Source organism: Solanum stenotomum, chromosome 10 (genome assembly GCF_019186545.1).
Source record: "Solanum stenotomum isolate F172 chromosome 10, ASM1918654v1, whole genome shotgun sequence".
Taxonomy (NCBI): domain Eukaryota; kingdom Viridiplantae; phylum Streptophyta; class Magnoliopsida; order Solanales; family Solanaceae; genus Solanum; species Solanum stenotomum.
In genome coordinates this window covers 6,762,752-6,784,638 of record NC_064291.1, presented here as the reverse complement: position 1 = coordinate 6,784,638, position 21,887 = coordinate 6,762,752, and the positions used below count along the sequence as shown (strand labels likewise).

Here is a 21,887-nt window from a genome sequence, read left to right as displayed (position 1 = left end):
TTACATTATAGGCCACACTTTTGAAGTGTAGCTGATAAGACAACACTTGAAAAGTGTGGCCTAAAGTCTAAGGTTACGCTGCTTTAGGCCACCCCCAGAAAAGCGTAGCCTAAAGTCGAAAAATGTGGCCTTTGATCAAAGGCAACATTTTTTGATAGTTTAGGCCACACTTTTCAAGGGTGGTTGAAGGCATAAAATGTTGTAGTGATTTTGAATCTTTTAAGCAGTTTGTTGACATACTTTTGCTGGTGAATTAATGTACCTGTAGGTGTTTGCTTTATTTAGAGGCCTAGAAAGTAGTTCAACTCTCCAATCATGCTCATCTCAAACTCATTGTTAATAAGATTGGAAAATTCGTTAGTGAGTGCCTTATTTGTGGCTCCAAAGATGATGCCGTCAACATACACCTGTACAATCAATAAATCCTTTCCTTTGTTTCTAAGAAAAAGTGTATTGTCAATTTTACCTCTTGAATATCCATGGCTTAGGAGAATTTTTGACAATCTATCATGCCATGCCCTTGGGGTTTGATTTAACCCATAAAGAGCCTTATCAAGTTTGTAGACATAGTCAGGATAGTCATTATTCTCAAAGCCAAGGGGTTAACACTTCTTCTTTTGGTAACCAATTGAGGAATGCACTTTTTACGTTCATCTAATACAAGGTGAACTCCATGTGAGCTGCAAATGCTATGAGCAGTCTTATTGCCTCTAGTCTTGCCACAAGTGCGAATCTCTCTTCGTAGTCTATCTCTTCTTCTTGATTGTACCCTTGAACTACTAACCTAGCTTTGTTTCTTATTATTGTACCATGTTTATCTAATTTGTTTCTAAATACCCATTTTGTACCAATTATGGTTCTGTTCAATGGTTTAGGCACAAGATTCCAAACTTTACTTCTTTCAAATTGGTTTAGTTCCTGTTCCATGGCTATTATCCAGTCTGCATCTTGAAGAGACTCGTTTATATTCTTTGGTTCCACCATGGATAGGAATGCGTTAAAGGCACAATGGCTTTTCAAACCTGATCTAGTTGTTATTCCGGAAGTGAGATCAGTAAGTATGTTTTCCAAAGGGTGTGATCCTTGGTATTTGTAATCTTTTAGGACCAAGTTCGGTTGTCCTGCATCTTAACTATCATTCAGCTCTGTTTGATCTCTTTCTGGTACCCTTTCTGAGTTCTCATCCTAGTCATTATGGGAATGGGTGATGATTTCATTATTCTCGTGGGAAGGGTTTTTGATGGTTCATCATCTCCCTTCAGGTTCAGATTGGACATAGTATTGTATCATCAAATACAGCATGGATACTCTCTTCTACACACATGGTTCGTTTGCTATGTGTGGAGTAACCTAGAAAAATCCCTTCATCGCTTGTTGCATTGAATTTTCCAATAGATTCTTTCCATTATTATGAATAAAGAATTTACATCCAAATATTCTTAGATGTGAGATGTTGGGTTTTCTACCTTTTAATAGTTCGTAAGGGGTTTTATCTTGCAAGGGTCGAGACATACATCTATATATAGTGTAACACGCAACATTGATGGCTTTAGCCCAGAACTGGTTAGTGATTTTGTTAGCAATCATTATTGTTCTAGCCATTTCTTGGAGGGCTCTAATTTTTCTTTCAACTACACCATTCTGTTGTGGGGTTCTAGGAGTGGAGAAATTATGATCAACTCCATGAAGGTCACAATACTGAGCAAATTTTGAGTTTTCAAATTCAGTGCCATGATCAGACCTAATTGAGATCAATTGTTTTTTAAACTTATTTTGGAGTTTTCTTATAAGGGAGCAAAAGGCTTCAAATGCATCATCTTTAGAAGCTAGAAAGAGTGTCCAAGCGTACCTAGAGTAATCATCAACCAGAACAAACACATATCTTTTCCCCCTCTGCTTTTGACCCTCATAGGTCCACATAAATCCATGTGTATTAGTTCAAGGGACTTGGTTGAGCTTATAGCATGTTTGGTTTTAAAGGATGATTTAACTTGTTTTCCTAGAGTACAAGCCTGACAAACTCTCTCATCCTTGAACTTAGTTTTGGGAAGCCCAATTACCAATTCGTTAGAGATAAGTTTGTTTAGTTGTACATGGCTTGCGTGACCTAGATAGTTATGCCACAGTAAGGGATCCCTGTCCATCACACTTAAGCATACTAAGTTTTCATCAGAAATCCTTGAGGTGTCTACTGTGTATACATGTTTATCTCGTTTCCCTATTAGAACAATGTTATTTGTTTTAAGATTAATAACTTTAACATCAGTTGATGAAAATATTACCTTGTTCCCTTTGTCACATAGTTAAGATATACTTAGCAAGTTTTGCTTCAAACCTTCTACATGATATACTTTGTCTATTGAATGTTCATCCGATCTTCCTATCTTTTCGATACCTTTGATTTGACCATTTTTTCCACCACCAAAAGCTACCATTCCACCTCTTCCTTCTTCAAGTGAGAGAAATTGTGATGTATCTCCAGTCATATGTCTTGAACAAGCACTGTCCATCTATTAATGTTGCTTGCTTTCTCTAACTTTTTCCTGAAAGAATTTTAAAGGCTGTTTTAGGCACCCAGATTAACTTGAGTCCTTTACTAAAATCAAAAGAATGAATGAGATCTCTATGTATCCATTTAGGTAGTTTAGATTTCTTTTTAGTGTACCTTTTCCTTTGAGGTGTCTTATATGTGCTTTTTGTTTTATTGTTAATGGAGACTCTGAATTTTGGGCAATTGATCTTAGAGGGACCTGAGTTACCACAAATGATGCATACCAAAGGATTATCAATTATGGGTTGATCAAAGCCTATTCTAGTTTTTTTTATTTCGATTGTGATTTCCCAAGTGTGATACTATCATAGATGATTTGGTCCACTTATTTGCTTGTTCAAGCTCATATTTAGTCCTAGTTAGTTCAAGTCTCATTTTTGTTAAGTTTTCTCTTGAAGAACATAATTCACTTTTGAGCCTTTTAACTTCATGTTCATCTTTTGAGTTATGACAAATTTTGTCCTTACCTACTTCTTTGAGTTTTAAAATTTCAGTTTTATTGGACAGATTCCAAGACTCTAGTTGCTGAACTTTCTGTGACAAAAGCTTATTTTTTTTCTGTTAGATCAGCATTGAGTGTTTCCGGATCTATATACTCAAATTTTAAACTGGTTAGGGAGGCAAGCATTTGATTCTTGGTTTTAACTAGTTCTTGAATTGTGTCTATAGATGTGAGCATTAAAAAGATAATATTTTCTTAGAGAACTTCATTAGCTTATCTTTGAGATAAAAAAGGTTTACCTCATTTTCTTCAGAGTCTGAGTCAGATTCAGGTTTTGATTCTTCTATGGCCATCAAGGCAATGTCATCATCATCTTCTTCATACATATCTCAACATGTTCCCCAGGCTGCATGCATAGCTTGTTACTTCTCTTTGTTTTTTCTTTTGCTTGAGAGTTCCTTCTTCTCCTTTTTATCCCTTTCTTTTCTCCATTCTACTTCCCACATAGGAAAATCCTTAATTTGATGATTAATTTTACCACACTTGAAGCATCCTCCACTTTGTGGTTTTCTCTGTACTCTTCTCTTTGGTGAGTAGTGCCTTTTTACCAGAGTTCATGCTCCTTTTGAAAAGTTTCTTGAAGTTTCTGCTGATCAGTGCTAAATCTTCATCATCTATAGCTGATTCATCACTTTCAGTTGCTTTGAATCCAAGATATTTTTCTTTGTTTCCCTCACTTCTTTTGTCAACATTCATCTCATAAGTTTTGAGATTTCCTACAAGTTCATCCAAGGTCATATTGGTTAGATCCTTGGCTTCTCTAATTGCAGTAACTTTTATTTCCTATGATCTAGGCAAGGTTCTAAGAACTTTGTCTACCTGTTCCTCAGTGGTGTATATTTTCCCCAAGGAAATTAACTCGTTTACTACAGTAGTGAATCTGTTGATCATGTCTTGAAGTGATCTTCCAGATTTCATCTTGAAGGCTTCGTATTCAGAGCATAGCCTAGCAATTCTGAATTTTCAAACTTGAGTAGTGCCTTCATGAGCATTCTATAGAGTATACCATATTTATTTCGGGATGTACAACTTGAGATGCGAATAAACTCATCAGGTCCTAGTCCACATACAAGAATGCATTTGGACTTTGCATTTTTTCCCAGCATCTTGTAGTCAGCTTTTTCGTATTGTTCCTTAGGTTTTGGAACATTATTTCCTTCACCATCCTTAACAGTAGGGGCTAAAGGCCCATCAGTGATTCTAACCCATAGTTCATAGTCTTCGGCTTGAATGAAGTCCTCCAACATTGTCTTTCACGATGAGTAGTATTGACCATTGAATAATGGTGGTCTGTTGATATGTTGCCCTTGACCATGTCTGAGAGGAGGTGCAAAATTCATAGTGATATTTTTCTTGAGTTATTAGACTCTTGATTAAGATAACCTGCTCTGATACCACTTGTTGAAATTATGACCTCCTTAATTCTGTAAAGGAACATGTACTTACTACTTGTTCATTACTATTTTGAAGGTTGTAGTTAGGACTGGCAGGGGGACCGGGTCGCCCGCCCCGGCCCGCGACCGATCCGAGAAACTCGCCGAACTCGGTCCCGTTAGATTCTCGCGGGATGGGGGCCTTCGGGATTACGGGATCGGTATCGGTCCGGTTCACCCGTTGGTCCCGGTCGACCCGGCCCGGATGAACCGGTCTATTCGCGGGATCCCCTAACTTTTTTTTTTTTGAATTATATCCGTTGGGCAACGACTAGTGGGCCCCCCAACGGATTATTGACTGTTTTTTCCCTTCCCCAACACCCCGTACCACCTCTACTTTTAATAATTTACTTTAAACCCTCAAGTTATCATAAATATACTTTAACCCACTTTTAATATTATAAATACTCCTCTATCCCTTATTATTTCTTACAAAATCATATATTCTCTCATCTATTTTTTATATCCTCTCAAGTCTCAATCTTAAGTCTCAATCTTTTGTTCCATTTAAGTCTCATATTATATCATAATACATATATTTCAATTCTAAGTTTTCATATTATATACCATAATATATATATAATTTTCATATTTGCTATCAAATATTGGAGTTCCAAATTACAAGTTACAACAAACTACAAGCTTCAAGAATCGGTTATAACGTCTGCTATTAACGCATACGTTTGGTACATTCGTTTCATAATATTTATATTTTTTTTGTCGTCATTAATTTTTGTGTTGTTATTATTTTTATATTATACTTTACATATAATTAAATATGAGTTCTAACAAAAAAGATACCGGTAAAGGAAAAGAGAAAGAACCAAGTGCCATTAGTAGATTATTTAATTTTAATAAAAAAAGTAGTAAGGAAAAAAATAAGAGTAAATGTGGTGGTACTTCTAGAGTTAGATTTAATACAAATGATTCTACTTATGTTGATGATACTTCTTATGATATTGATTCAAATGCTCAACTCGATCGTGAACTTTTACAACAAATTTATGGTGATATTAATCCTTATCTTGATGAAAATTCAGGTGAAGAAGTAGAAGTTGGTTCGGGAGAAGATGAATTAGAAGATACACCTACTAGTCCGGTGACAAATGTTCCAAATGAAACTACAAATTCAACGGAGCAAAATTCTGGACGCCCACCCCTTATACCTCCTACAAGGGAGAAGGTGAAGTATCAACGCCCTAAAACTTCTGTTGTGTGGCAATTTATGACTTTAGATAAGGAAAATTCTATTGCTATTTGTAATAAATGTAAGCAACCTTTTAAACATAAACAAGGTGGAGGTCAAGGTGGGACGGGGGGCTTAAATAGACATTTGTTATCTTGTGTGCCGATTCAATATAAAGAAGCTAAATCATTAGCCAATAGAAAAAAAGGAATTCCAGTTAATGATTTTGATATTAATGTTAATGAATCGGTAGGGGCTTCTAACATGGTTCAAGGAACATTAGATCCTTCTAACCCCGGTGGTCCACTAACACAACGTAAATATAATAAGGAAAGAGATCGTGAAAATTTAGCTAAAATGGTTTCTGTTTGTGGTTTACCTTATAGTTTTCCTTCACATCCCGGTTTTATTGAATATATTCAACAAACTTATAATCCTAATTATAGAGGTTTTTCAAGAAATACTGTTAAATCTGATGTTTTTGTATATCAAGGTAAACATTGTCAATATCTTCGTTGTGTGTTTAGCATATTAGATTGTAGAGTGTCTATAACTTCGGACATGGGTCGTAGTGTTAATGGACGTGATTATTTAACTGTTACAGCACATTGGATTGATCATAACTGGAATTTACAAAAAAGAATCTTAAGTTATAAAGAATGTGTAGAGAAAAAAACTGGTGCATATTTAGCTTCAAATATTTTGAGTGTTATAGATTATTACATGCTTATAGATAAAGTATTGTCTGTCGCATTAGATAATGCATCTAATAATGTAAACGCTGCTAGTATGTTAAAAACTAGATTATGTCCAATTGATGATAATTCTTTTCATGTTAGATGTGTTGCACATGTATTAAATTTAGTTGTACAAGATGGTATTTCATTATTTGAATGTGGTTGTATGAAAATTGAATATGCTGTTGCCTGGATTTTTTATGCTAATAGACCTGCTAGAATTAGGGAATTTAATGAGCGTTGTGTACTATGTGATTTGCCACCAAGAAAAATTCCAAGACATATTAAAACAAGGTGGAATTCTTTTTACGAAATGCTTTCAGTTGCTTACGAATATAGAGGACCCATACAAATGGTGTTTAATGCTCATAATGCTGACCCATTAGACAGAATTTGTGAAGAAGATTGGGAAGAAAGTAATGAACTATTAGAATTTTTAAGACTTTTTTATGATGCAACAACCATGTTTTCTGGAATTTATTATCCTACTATTTCATCAGTATTAATAAATATTTGTGCTATTTCAATTCAATTTTCTAAATACAAAAAAATTGAAAAATTTAGAGTTGCAATTGAAGGTATGATTGAAAAATTTTAAAAATATTTTTTTCCTATTCCTCAAATTTTTTTAACTGCTACTTTACTTCATCCTGACTATAAATTACAAGGTGTGCAGGGACTTGTTGACACTTTTTATGATACCTTAGAAATTTCACCGGAAATAAATCCAACTAGTCAACTGTGTAAGTGTAGCATAAAAGTAGAAGCAAAAATTTTGTATGAAAAATATAGAACTACAGGAAATACTCAAGAAGTTGGTCAAACTTCTAATCCTCAGAGTAAAGCTCGAATTTCAAGTTATATGCGAGATTTTCTTGGTCTTAATTCTACTAACCGTGATGATTTTGAAGAATATCTTAATCAATCTTTAGAAACAGTGGAAGACGAAGATGGCAATGAAGATTTATTAGCATGGTGGAGGAGGCGGAGCGTTGCATTTCCAATTTTAAGCAAAATGGTTCGTGATGTTCTAGCTATTCAAGCTTCATCAGTTGCATCAGAGGCTGCTTTTAGTGCGGCAAGGTTTCAACTTGGCGATCATAGACATTCATTGGCGGAAGACAGTTTGGAAATATCAGTTTTATTTAGAGATTGGGTCAACGCCGAAAGGAGAAATGATAATTTGCCAAAGTTAAGTTCCAAACAAGAAGCTTGGATTAATGCGGTACTTGGATCTAGTGATGATGAATTAGAGTCACAAGAGTTTCTAGCAAGTTTGCCAACACCGGAGGATGTTACCGTCGATATGATGCGACAATTAGAATTGAATTTTAAAGGAAAATACAAATATTAGATTACATCAGAGAACTAATTGAAACAGAACCCTTCCTAGAAGGTGGCTGCGTAAATTAGTTACTCATCTAATATTTGTAACAAATATTAGTTTTACATATGAGAACTTATTGAAACAGAACCCTTCCTAGAAGGTGGCTGCGTAGATTAGTTACTCCACTAATATTTGTAAATTGTAACTTCTAAGTTCTAAGTTGCAATTAGATTTTATTGAATAAATTTGAAGGCTTTATTAAGTCTTTTTTATATAACTATTGTCTTGCATTTTAATTTTAATATATTCATACATATTTACATATATACTAATTTGTTTGAAAATAGTTGAACATAATAAAAAGAGAACTAGCTATTACAAAATTTTATAATAAGGAACAAATGTTAAAAAATGGAACTTTAATACATCAACTAACACCTAGATTATTAAAAAAAAAAAAAAAAAGGAAAATTCAAAGTATTGCACATAACGTCCTTCTTTGGGGCCTTTTCTTCAAAATCAAAATTTCAAGTTTAAATTACTTTAAAATATTTAAAAGACAAATTTGAAAATTGAAAATTGAAAATTGAAGTTTGAAATTTGAAATTTGAAATTTGAATTTTGAAGTTTGAAATTGAAATTTGAAGTTTGATATTGAAATTTGAATTTTGAATTTTGAAATTTGAAAACTTAAGCATTATTTATTAGCTAAAAATGTAATTGAAAAAAAATCAAATAAACTAAAAATGTTATTCAATAACATATAATTTTAATACAAATAAATAAGTATATAAAAAATAAAAAATCCCCCGTCCCGTCCCGTCCCCCCGAAACCCGTCCCATCCCGTTTATATAGTGGGACGGGATGGGACTTATTTTTGTCCCCCTAATCCCGGTCCCGACCAAATCCCCCCAGAACCGTCCCCCAGTCCCCGTCCCCGTCCCCTTGCCAACCTTAGTTGTAGTTAACAATCTCGTAAAATAATAAATAGTTCACAACATTGTATTGTTTATCACAATCTTCAAATAACCCAATGATTACACACCTGTGTAATCTAAGGAATTATAAACTCTAATTCCTAACTACCCAAGACAAAAAAACTCTGATTTAAGTCTTCTAAAGTCTTCCAAGTTGCTTCAACTTGTTAGACTCGTCCTACGCTCAACACTCAATTTGCAGTCAATAACAATTAACTACAATTTACAACTTTACCTCACAACTCGTAGCACCCCAAGTAAATTTCAAAACTCTCTCAAACTCTGTTTGGCTGCGTTTTGATTGACTCTTTATGTAAATGCGCGCTCTTTCTCGAAGAAGTTATTGCCCTATTTATAGATTTGGACTTGAATCCAAAACCTATTTCAACTCAGACTCCCACTTGTACTCGACTTTCTCTTCTGCTTGGAACTTAGAAGCTCACGCGTAGAACTCCTACTTTATTGCGGATACTCTTTTTATTTTCTTTGTCCTTGTCCCGGTCAAACTTGGTAAATAAAAATCACGTTACCACTAACTGTTCCATGCAGCTTTGTCAATCTTCAAAATACAAAATTTATACGATCTCATGATCTAACAAACACCTATCCTATTTCTAACTAGATAGATGAACTTTTACCACCTGATCAAGAATATGCTATAATATTAGTAGCAGATCTTTTAAATAATAACATATAAATTTATAATGCAAAAATTCATGAAACCCCAAAACATTGATAAGTAAATATGATTAACTAAACAACTCCCAATACCTAATCTAGACATGTATAAAAGCCTCTAAATAAAACAATACAAGAAGACATACTTTCACCAGAAAGAGAGACACATAAGTTGAGTGGATGATTACTCGCTGCTTCACATGAGAGACTTCAAGTCAATCTACAATGCACTTATGCCCAAAAAAATGTAGTAAGAGTAATATCAGTACAATGTACGTATTAGTAAGAATCATCAATCCACCAAGATTAAATTATGCAACATAACATAAAAATTACAAGTTTGACATGAAGTAGCTATACCACCCCATTCACTCTCACTTATCAAACTGAATATTCTTACCCTTCGAACTTTATTTTACAAGATCAATATATGTAGTGATTAACCCATTTATTACATTTTTGACCTACAACACATAGCAACAACATATTAAAACATGTCAAATTACAGGTCACACAACCATCAAGTAACACAACATATCACATAACTCAGAAAACTCAATATTAACTCACATAACAACAGTAAAGTGTATACATACACTAAAAAATTTAGTATGCTCAGTCTATAGTCATGACCTGCAGGAACCAACTTCATCCATGTATTATACCAGCGTGATACACGCTCTATAATTATAAAAATTCTAGTATCTACACTGATACAATACTTGATCCACTAAACAATGATCAATTATAAGTATACTTGCATCTCAAGAAATTTAAGGATCTTGCCAAGTGGTAACACATGCAATTTCCAACATCCAAATTCATATCATCAAGTTCAATTACATTCGAAGACCAATCAACAAACATTCAATTTAAGCATAAGTGTGAATCTAAGTCAAGTCTTACTCCAAATAACCATACACATTCCTATTCCCTTATCATATTCAATAGCTAAGCAATGACTAAGTTGTCACGCCCCGAACCTACACCCTAGGAGCGAACCCTTGACCTGGCTCAACTATCAGCGGAAGACTCACTCAATAGAGGATAAATTCAAAAGATAAACTTTACTCAACTGTCTCAAAAGTAAACTCAGAATAATTTAGAAATAAAACATTCACCGGACAAAATGGCAACTCAGGTCTCAGACATCAATAAATGAAATAAAAAGACTCATGAACTACTGTCTATCTATCTATGAAACCTCTAATACTATGATGGATGTCGGGACAAGACCCCCGATCATCCTAACAAACTGAAATAACTAGACAATAAAGAAGGGATCCTCCGGAAGCAAGGAAACTTACCAACAACTCTGGACTCAACTGGATCAACGAAACGCTGGATGCTGATCATGGTTACTTGTATTTGGATCATAAAATATGCATGCCAAACGGTGTCAGTACATGGAATGTACGAAAATGTGAGGGGAAATCTAAACATGACTTAAGCTTGAATTGGAACTGAAGAAACAACTTAGTTCATCTCAACTTGTCATGCCCCGAGCCTACACCTGGGCGGGACTGGCACTCGAGAACCATTGCTAGCCCCAAGCGAATTCTTGGCCTGGCTTAACAACTAGCGGAAGACTTAATTCAGCATAAATGTACTTTAAAAGTAAACTAAAAGCTCAAAAATAACTGAGAATGTATTATAAAAAAACATTCACTGGCCAAAGTGGAAACTCAAGAACTAACATAAACTAACTGCCTATGAAACCTCTAACAACTGAGATGGATGTCAGGACAAGACCCACGACATCCTAGTGAACTAAAATGATAAAGTAATGAAAAAGGGGATCCTCCGAAAGCGAGGAGGCTCACCAACAACTCTGAAGCTCAATCGGATCAACGATGCGCTGATCCTGGCTACCTGAATCTGCATCATAAAAAGATGTAGGCCAACTAGCATCATTACATTGAATGTATGAGCATGCGATGGGAATACTAAACAAGACATAAGCTTGAAAGGAACTGAATGAACACACCTAGCTCAACTTAACTCATTTCAATATAAAGCAACAATAAACAAATGCATTATAAAGAAAAACTTTAAAACATTGATATCAACTCTGTGTATTAAGAAATATAATAGTAAATCTGTATGTATGCAAAGATACAATATAAACTCTGGATGTATATAAAAATACAAGTAAATCTGTGTATATAATAATACAAAATACTTCTATGGGAGTTTCTCTAACCGACAACCATCACTTAAAAGCTATTGTGATGATACATCATTTTGCCTCAAGCTGCCAGGGTCGCCTTATACCTTGTCGAGGGTATAGAACCTGACTACTAAGTGGATCTACTAGTCTATGCTAAAAAGTACTAAGGAATCATCTAAAAAGTATGACCCTTTTCTACCCATGATGGTTACATGGTTTATGGGGGCTGGGAGTTGTCTAAACTCTCCCCCATATCGGTGCTCAATACTACTCCCAAAATATAATACTAGCTCTTATGTTTAAAAATGTAACTTTTTTCTGTGGTTTGAGATAATTGCTCAAAACTTAGCTCAAAGGCTATCTTGGAAATCAAAGTTTCCTCTCTTGCTTAATTGTGAAAGCATTTACTCTTTACAGAAAAACTAGCTCAAAGGTTCTTTTGAAAATCAAAGTTTCCTTTCTTGCTTAAATGTGAAAATATTTTACTCTTTACTGAAAAACTATCTCAAAGTCTCTTTTGGAAATCAAAGTTTCATTTCTTGCTTAAAAGTGAAAACATTTACTCTTTACTGGAAAACTAGCTCAAAGGCTCTTCTGGAAATCAAAGTTTCCTTTCTTGCTTAAATGTGAAAACATTTTACTTTGTGGGAATACATAGTCCACATATACTCTTTTGAAGAAATGAACTTCAATCTTTACTCTTTACTCAACTCAAAACTCAAGTCTTAAGATAAAGTTAAAACATTTGTAAAAAACTTTTGGAAAACTCAAGTCTTAACTTTCCTTGAATTGAATTATGGATTCAAGGCTCATGATCTCATGTTATGGATGATTTCATGTTGCTTAGACGTACCTTAGAGTGTAGAAATCAACTAGAAAACATAGGTACGTTTCAAGGGAACTCGTACGGAAAGAAGTGGGAAAGGGTAGAAGACTTGGCGTCCCTGGCGCTCTGAGTGGCGTGGGGCGCTAGACCCAAAACTACAGAACTGGGGATGGGGTGCACTGGCTAGCGCGGCGCCCCAGATCCCAAACATCAGAACCCCAAGTTGGGCATTGTGGCTGGCGCGACGCCCTAGACCCTTGCCCAGAAAATTCCCAATTTTTCTTGCTCGTTTTTCAACTCTAAACCCTCTAGATTCAACTGGTTTTCTCCCCAAACACTTAGATTCAACTACATAACCAAAATCTGCTAGAATATACTCAAAACAACATCTAATTTCATGAATTTATATCAAGAACTTCTCAACGACTTCAACAATCAAGAACCCAATAAAAACTTCCAACAAATCCATCAAGAACTCAATTTCTATACATTCAAGAACATAATTTCGCTGAATAAAATCACGATTGTCGCACAGGTGAACTAACCCAACGCTATGAGATCTCACATACCTAGTAGGGATCAATCCTTGGCGAAATCCACAAGCAAATCTTCAAGAACACGACGATTCTAAGCTTCTTCTCCTCTTTTCTCCTCTTCTCTCAAAACCCTAACTTATTTTTTTATGAAGCGTAAACTGAATCCAATCAGTTTAGACCCCAACGTAATTACCAAAAACGAATTTAATTAATTGGGTAATGAAAAGACCAAAATACCCTTCTAAAATCCAGTTTTGACTTTCCTTATCTAGACAACTCAACTTCAAATGGATATATCTCCGTCATACGAACTCGAAACTGAGCAAACTCGGCAGCGTTGAAAAGATAATTCAAAGATATTTTCTACGGTATCTTGTAGCATGCCTAACTCATCCTGAGATAGGAGTTATGATAGTTTGAATTTGACCCAAAACTCATACTTAGCTTAACTTTGTCAAACTTTCCAAATTTGATTATTTCCAAAAACGGTTTTCTTCTAATTCTAGTTCTTTCGAATATCGGGGTGTTACACAACTCAACTCAATTTCAACTCATTTCAATATAAAATCAATAATAGTAATGCAAGTATATGAAAATGTTTTAAAACAGTAGATAACAACTCAATGTATTGAAAAATACAATGTAACTCAGTTTGTATANTCTCTAACCGACAACCATCACTATGAACTATGTGATGATACAACGTCTAGCCCACGTTGCCAGAATTGTCCTATACTTTGCCAGGGTATAGGACCTACTAACTAAGTGGATCCACTAGTCTATGCTAAAAAGCAATGAGGAATCATCTAAAAAGTATGACCCTTTCTACCCACGTTGGCTACATTGTTTATGAAGACTTTGAGTTATCTGAACTCGTCCCCATATCGGTGCTCAATACTACTCCAAAAATGTAACTAGCTCATATGTTTAAAACATAACTTTTTCTGTGGTTTGAGATTATTACTCAAAAATCTTTCTCTTAAAAGAGATGGTACTCAAAACTGCTCAAAAACTCTTTTGGAAATCGGTGTTTCCTCTTTGCTTAAATGTAAAAACATTTTCTATTGGGAATAGTTAGTTCTCATATATCAACTCAAGTCGTAAAATAAGTTTTAAAAGGTTTGCGAAAGACTTCTTAAAAGACTCGAAAGAACTCTCAAGACTTGACTCTTAGCTCTTACTTTGAATTTGAATTATGGATTATGGATTCAAGGTTATGATTCATGTTATGCGTGATTTCTAGATGTTTAGAAATAATTTAGAATAGTTAGAATCAAAGGGGAGTAAAGGTACATTTTCAAAAAACTCGGACGGACTAAATGAGGGAGAAAGGGTGGGGGCAAACGACCTTGGCGCACTGAGTTACGCAGGGGGCCAACCCTTGAGCTACAAAGTAGTAGTTGGGACGCACTGGCTGGTGCAGGGCTCCATGCCCCAACGTACAGACACACTTCTCTGACGCAATGGTGGGGTGGCGCGCCACACTCTGTCCAGATCTCTTGACGAATTTTCTTACTCGTTTTCTAACCCTAATTCACCTAGAATCGAATGATTTCTTCCTTAATCGCTTAAATTCGAATACCCATCAAAAGTACACAAGAATCTACTTAAAAACAACTCTTAAACTCCAACAATTATCTCATAAAATCATCAAATCCATCATAATTGAAGAACGGAAACAATACTTCAAGAAACTAATCAAGAACTGAAACTCTTCAACTTCAAGAACGAAATTTCGCTGAAAATAACATGATTGACGTGTGGGTAAACGAACCCAAAACTATGAGAACTCACATACCTCTTAGAGATTAAACCCGTGGCAAAACAACATTCGATTCACAAGAAAACTTGATGAACGCCTTGACTTTTCGCCTTTTCTCCTATTCTTGAACTCTTCTCAAAACCCTAAGCGTATATGGGATTTGTAAAACCGATCCAAATCAAATTTGACCCCAAAATAATACCAAAAATCATTTTAAGTTGATAGGTTAAGGAAAAGACCAAAATATCTCTCTTAAATCCGGGTAACTTTCCTTAACTAAACAACCAGATTTTCAAATGGTCATATCTCCCACATCCGAACTCGAAAATTAGCAAACTCGGTGGCGTTGGAAAGAGGATTTCAAGTCCTTTCATTTGATATCTTATGGGTCACCTAAATCATCAAGTTATGGTCATTTGAAGTTGACCCAAAACTCATAACTTAGCAAAATTCTCAAATTGGCTCTTTCCAAATTGATTCTTTCTATTTCTAGCTCTTTCTAAGGCGGGATGTTACATAAGTAACATTACCCACACCCTCATTCCCTCATAATGAAAACTCCATATCCCTACTAATTGTAATTATGACCAAAACTTAGATTAGAAGTTCATGAAAATCCTTTATCTTTACCCACATTTACATATTCATTGGTAATTCATCAAGTAAGTCATATCAACCTAAAACACTCATCAAAGAAGTCATACAATAACATATTAATACATAATCCAATCTCTTTTAAATAAATTTCATATTTTATTCATCCAAACGTCGTATCTGCATGCTTAATCATTATTCTTCCGTCAAATCTATATTATGTATATGTTTTTCTAACCATAGTCCACTACTCATAAACAATTGCCTACCTGGACACCAAGTTGCACTCAAAAAGATAAATATGTTTTTTTTAAATCAATTATTTGGAGTAAGGATGAAATGGATTGTTATAATACGTATATACATATAACAATAATTCTGTTAGTCTATTTTAGGCTCCAATCTTTTCTACTCAAATTAATACCCCCTTGCCCACTCTCTCTTTCACACCAAACATAACTCTATTAAAAAATTGGCCAAACATATACACAGTTCCTCAAACTTGCCCTCATTTTTAATTTTGACATTTTATAGTTTATCTTAGCCTTGTTCCATGTAACCCTTAGACCATCTCTAATCTATCTCTATTTTACTCTCCATTCTCTATATTTGGAGAGTAAAATAGAGAATGGGCACTCCAACCCCCCTCTATATCACTCTCTATTCTTCATATTTAGAGAGTTGAATAATAGTTCTCCAAATTTGGAGAACTACTATATATTCACACTCTCTATTTCACTTTTTCAATATTTTATTGTAAACATATATTATTTTACATATAATGTCATTAATTAAATAACTAATATTCATAATTCCTTTTAAATGTAAAATAATATTTTAAAAAATATATTATTTCACATATACTACTTTCATCCCGAATTTATAGTATTTTAATTTTTTTTTTCTAATTTTTGTCAACAGTACAATTTGATTTTATTATTAATTTTCACTATAAAAATACACAAAATTAAAATGATAAGATGAAAAATTTAATTTAAAACTACAATACATGAGATGATAATTTAAATACAAGATAACAATACAATAATAATTTAAATATAAGATAAAATACAATACATTACATAACATAATAATTAATTTATCAAAACAATAATTTAGTAATCCGGTAGGCCGTTTCCAAATTTAGCACTATTCGAAAAAAAATTAGGGTATGATCCAGAGAATTGTTGCGATTGTAGTTGTGATTGCGGTTTTGATTGTCAATTCTTTTTTCAATTATTCGTTGTTCTTGTTGCATGTAATCACATGCAACTGAAATAAGAATGGAATTAGGGTATGATCCAGAGAATTGTTGTCGATTGTGGTTATGTTATTTAGGAATTTAGAATAAAACTAATTTTTTATATTAAATAAAAAATTTTGCAAAAATAAAATTTATATCACATAAAAATTATATAAAGTAATTATTTGGGAAAAAGAAAGAAAAGGTTTATATTATGAAATAAGAAAATAAAAATGAAATAAAATAATAATAATATAATATTGAGGAGGAAAAAAAGATTTTTTTATAGAAAATAAAATAGAAAATTGAATTGAAGTTGATTGTTTTAAAAAAAATAGAGAACTCTATATTTAGAGAATAAAATAAATTTTTAGGTTGGAGATGCGACTGGCTGCAAATTTCTATAAAACCCACAACCAGCCCAAATATCTATGCACTCAGCCAATTTTATTTTATTTTTAAAAAAATGACTTCTCTCTGCGCAAATTCTACAATATATTCCTTTAACAGTAACATTTCATTACATTCTAAAAACATTAGTGTCTTCAATTTTATGCCTCCAATCAAAAGGAATAATGTTTATTCCCCATATGCTATCCGTTGCTCAAATATTCAATTATCTGACCCTAACTATGTTACGATTTTCGATACGACGCTTCGTGACGGAGAGCAGGCCCCTGGTNACTATGAAATAAGAAAATAAGAATGAAATAGAAATAATAATAATATAATATTGAGGAGGAAAATTTTTTTTTTTTATAGAAAATAAAATAGAAAATTGAAATGAAGTTGATTGTCTGAAAAAAAATAGAAAACTCTATATATTTAGAGAATAAAATAAATTTTTAAGGTTGGAGATGCGACTGGCTGCAAATTTCTATTAAACCCCACAGCCAGCCCAAATATCTATGCACTCAGCCAATTTTTTATTTTTTATTTTTTTTAAAAAAAATGACTTCTCTCTGCGCAAATTCTACAATATATTCCTTTAACAGTAACATTTCATTACATTCTAAAAACATTAGTGTCTTCAATTTTATGCCTCCAATCAAAAGGAATAATGTTTATTCCCCATATGCTATCCGTTGCTCAAATATTCAATTATCTGACCCTAACTATGTTACGATTTTCGATACGACGCTTCGTGACGGAGAGCAGGCCCCTGGTGCATCCATGACTGCTAAACAAAAGATGGACATTGCATGTCAGCTAGCTAAGCTTGGTGTTGATGTTATTGAGGTTGGTTTTCCAGCTGCCTCTCAAGCTGAGTTTGACCTTGTAAAGTTGGTAGCACAAAAAATTGGTAATCTTGAATTATGTCTCCATCTTATTTAAAATTTAATAGTACTATTATATTGTATCTAAGTGGATTTGCATGTATTTGGGATACATAACAAATTTCGTTCGCCTCTCTCCCATCTCCCTCGCCACTCTCTCATGTATTTGGTATCCTAGATACATGCAAATCACTCTAGATACATGTATCTAGTGTGATTTAGATGTATCTAGAATACATATATGAATCTCACTCACCTCCCTCCCCAATCTAGCTCGCCTCTCTCCCTATTTTAGTGTATCTGGAAGCAAAAGTACATGTATCTAAGTGTAAGACACGTTAGTAACTCTTATTTAGTGATAAAATATGTAATACTTTGAAAGTCTAGGTAATAATAGTATATATATATATATGATAGTGAATTATGTCTAATTATTGAATTATACTATGTCTAAAAAGGTAATAACATAGATGAAGAGGGCTATGTACCGATGATTTGTGGTTTGGCGAGATCTACTAAGGAAGATATCGATAGAGCTTGGGAGAGTTTGAAGAAAAGACACCGATGATTCATATGTTTATCGCGACAAGCGATATACATATGAAGTATAAATTGAATATGAGTAGAGAACAAGTTGTGAAGAGAGCTAGGAGCATGGTGGCTTATGCCAGAAGTCTCGGGTTCGAGCATGTTAGGTTTAGCTTGGAAGATGCTACAAGGTTTGTAATATTTGTCATATTTATATTTTTACCATATGGTGTGTATATAATTGAATATGTATTATTTTTGTCAGATCTGATAAGGAGTTTGTTTATCATATTATTGGAGAAGTTATTAAAGCTGGTGCAACATGCATTTGTGTTGCTGATACTGTTGGATGCAATTTACCAAATGAATTTGCACAACTAATTGTTGACATAAAAGCCAACACATTAGGTATCCAAAATGTGATCCTTGCAGTACATTGTCACAATGATCTTGGACTTGCTACTGCCAACACATTAGTTGTATGTATTTGTTAGCTTTTAACTACTCCCTCCGTCCACTTTTAATTGTCATAGTTTCCTTTTTTAGAGTCAAACGATAAGAATTGACTAAAATTCTACGATGTATTTTGAAAATTAGTCAATTTGACATTCGAAAAGCGTAACATGACAATTAAAAATGGATGGAGGGAGTACTTCATTTATAAGAATATAATATATAGTTAGTTTGATTCTCATACCTCGATGGAATTTAGGGAATTTGTGCAGGAGTAAGACAAGTAGATGTAACCATCAATGGTATTGGTGAAAGAGCTGGAAATGCTTCTCTAGAAGAGGTGGGAGAGAATAAACTTTAATTATAAGGACAAATTATATTAATATCTATACTTATAAATTTGTACTTCCATATATAGATAGTAATGGCCATAAAATGTCGTGGAAAGGAAGTACTAAGTGGTCTCTATACTGGGATTAATACAAAACATATATTCACCACAAGCAACATGGTATGTATATATACAGTGGTGTACGCAAAATTTATCGTAAGCGGTGGTCACCTATTTAATATATATATATATATTACTTGTTAAAATTAATCATGCATATAATAATAATATTGTTATATGCAGGTAGAGGAGTATAGTGGGCTTAAGCTACAACCACAGAAGGCAATTGTTGGAGTTAATGTTTTTTCTCATGAAAGTGGAATTCATCAGGTCAATTTTATTTAGTTAATACTATATTTATCAACTCAATATTTCAAAACTCTTTTTTTTTTAACCCATCATCCTAGTGTGACATATTTATTTAACAAAACGAGGAAACAAAGTCTAAAGAGTGTGAGTCCGAACAGATAGACTAAGAAATAAATATGAATCCACGGCATCCATATTTGAAGGTTCGTAAGACCTTTTAAAAAGGTATCAAATGTCAATTTTCGATCTAGTTAAGAGTCATCTTCTTCCCCATTTTTAAACAACGCTAGCTACAAACAAAAGCGGTCCTTCAAATTTCATTGCATTTTTTTATTTTAGACTCGTTCCTATTCAAAAAATTTACTTATTTTAGATTTGTTTTAACAATCAGCCAAAATTTTAAAATGTATGTAATAAAATTATGGATGACACTACAAAAATGACGATTTAAATAAGAAGACATGGTATTTGCGCCCAATTTAATTGTAAAAATAAAATGCAAAGAAAACTATGTAAAACCTATTTAACTAATTAAAAAGGTATTTGAATTTATTCTACGTACTTAATTTAGGATGGAATATTAAAGAACAGAGGCACATATGAATTTATACCTGCTGAAGATGTTGGATTTATTCGTGCTACTGAACACGGTATTAAATTGGGAAAACTCAGGTACACACTGTTTTATCATGATGATGTTGTGATTCAGTTCGGTCGATTATTTTATAAAATTTATGTCATATTATTTTTTTTTGTTATCCAATTTTATATAATCAAAATTACATTTTCTGAAACCGTCTCAATAGTTTTGATTGTTTATTGATATCGGTACGATGCATTTTTGTTATTACTATTCTTTTCGCTTTATTTCATTGTTGTTATTGCTTTCATTTTTGTAGTCTCTTCTTCAAATTGCTTTTACTTAAATCGATAGTCTATCAAAATCAACCTCTCTATCTCTACTAGGTAGGGGTAAGATCTGTGTATACTCTACCTTCTACAAACTCCACTTGAGGAATTACACTGAATTTGTTGTTGTTATTGATATGATTCAATAGAAGTTTGTTTGTTTTTTCTAAAATAAATATCATGCATTCTTATATTTTGTGCAGTGGACGTCATGCATTGAAAATTAAAATGCTTGAGGTATGATACATATACTAAGATTTCAATAAATTAAATTATGATAGTATTATTATATATGAATGTGCATCAACAACACTCATTTTATTTTGTCATAGCTTGGATATAATTTTGAGGAAAAACAACTTGGGGACCTCTTTTGGCGATTCAAGTCATTGGCTGAGAGGAAAAAGGTGAATTAAATTATTGATGTTTTTATAGTGCAACACTCAATTTTGTTTTATTGTTGAGACTTAGGGTGTGTTTGGTGCGAAGGAAAATATTTTTCAATTTTTTCATGTTTGGTTGGTTTAAACGTTTTCAATTTTATGCCACCCTTACCCCCTACCCCTACCCTAGCCATCCCCCAAACCGCCACCCCCCACCTCCCTCCTAAAGAGTATTTTCTAGTCTCAAGTCAAAAATGAAAGATATGTTATGGAAAATATTTTTCATTCACCAACCAAACATTAAGAAGTATTTTCTACTCACCAACAAAACATGAGAAAATACATTAGAAATTCACTTATTTTCTAAGAAATTTTTTTCTAGAAAAAAATTTTCGTAGAAAATATTTTCCATCATACATACACACTTTCTTAAAAAAAAATATTACGAGTGTTGCCGTATTATGTGTATCGGAGAGGTAGGGAGATGGCCTCCACTACGCTTCTCCTTATTAATAATATTATTTAGGTATCACATTGTTTTTTTACCTATTTATCTTTCTCTACATCTATCTTTTCAGAATATAACAGATGATGATTTAAGAGCGCTCATATTAGACGAAACTATCCAGCCTCAAATTGGCTTGACAACTTGGAGATATGCATGTAAATACTACTACTTTCTTTCTTTTTTGTTGGTTTTCTTTAATTAATTAGCTCAGATTGAAAAACGATAGTTCTATAATTTCTGTTTATGCAAAGGATTTACTGTTAAATGAACGTATTATATGATACAGGAACTTGTCACCTATTGATGGAAGAGCTTATCTAATGTTGCAGTAGCTAGCCCAGGGTTTTGTGCTACATTAATTAATTGATGTATTAAATTTTCTTGAACACTCTTTTAAGTTCTTAGTATTGAACCCCTTGTACTTTCTAAACCCTGAGTTTAAACTTATGTTTGTTGTATTTTTTAATAAATATATGCTCTTAAAGAAAAATATGTTGCTTCCAGCACTGCAGTTAGGGTACGAGCCTATATAAAAGCCTAAAGAAAAATATGTTACAAATGAAACGCCTAAGAAGAGCGAACGTAACACCTCGCTAAGTGAAAGAG

The 21,887-nt window shown here is 33.4% G+C and overlaps 1 long non-coding RNA gene and 1 pseudogene across 1 annotated transcript; both read left to right on the top strand.

The window, feature by feature from the left end:
- Positions 1-21,887, top strand: part of LOC125842566 (2-isopropylmalate synthase A-like) — a 157,731-nt pseudogene that overhangs the window by 76,010 nt on the left and 59,834 nt on the right.
- LOC125842573 (uncharacterized) lies at positions 5,414-8,013 on the top strand. The gene is made up of 2 exons (XR_007443928.1): positions 5,414-5,669; positions 7,342-8,013. It is a non-coding gene; the product is annotated as an uncharacterized LOC125842573 (long non-coding RNA).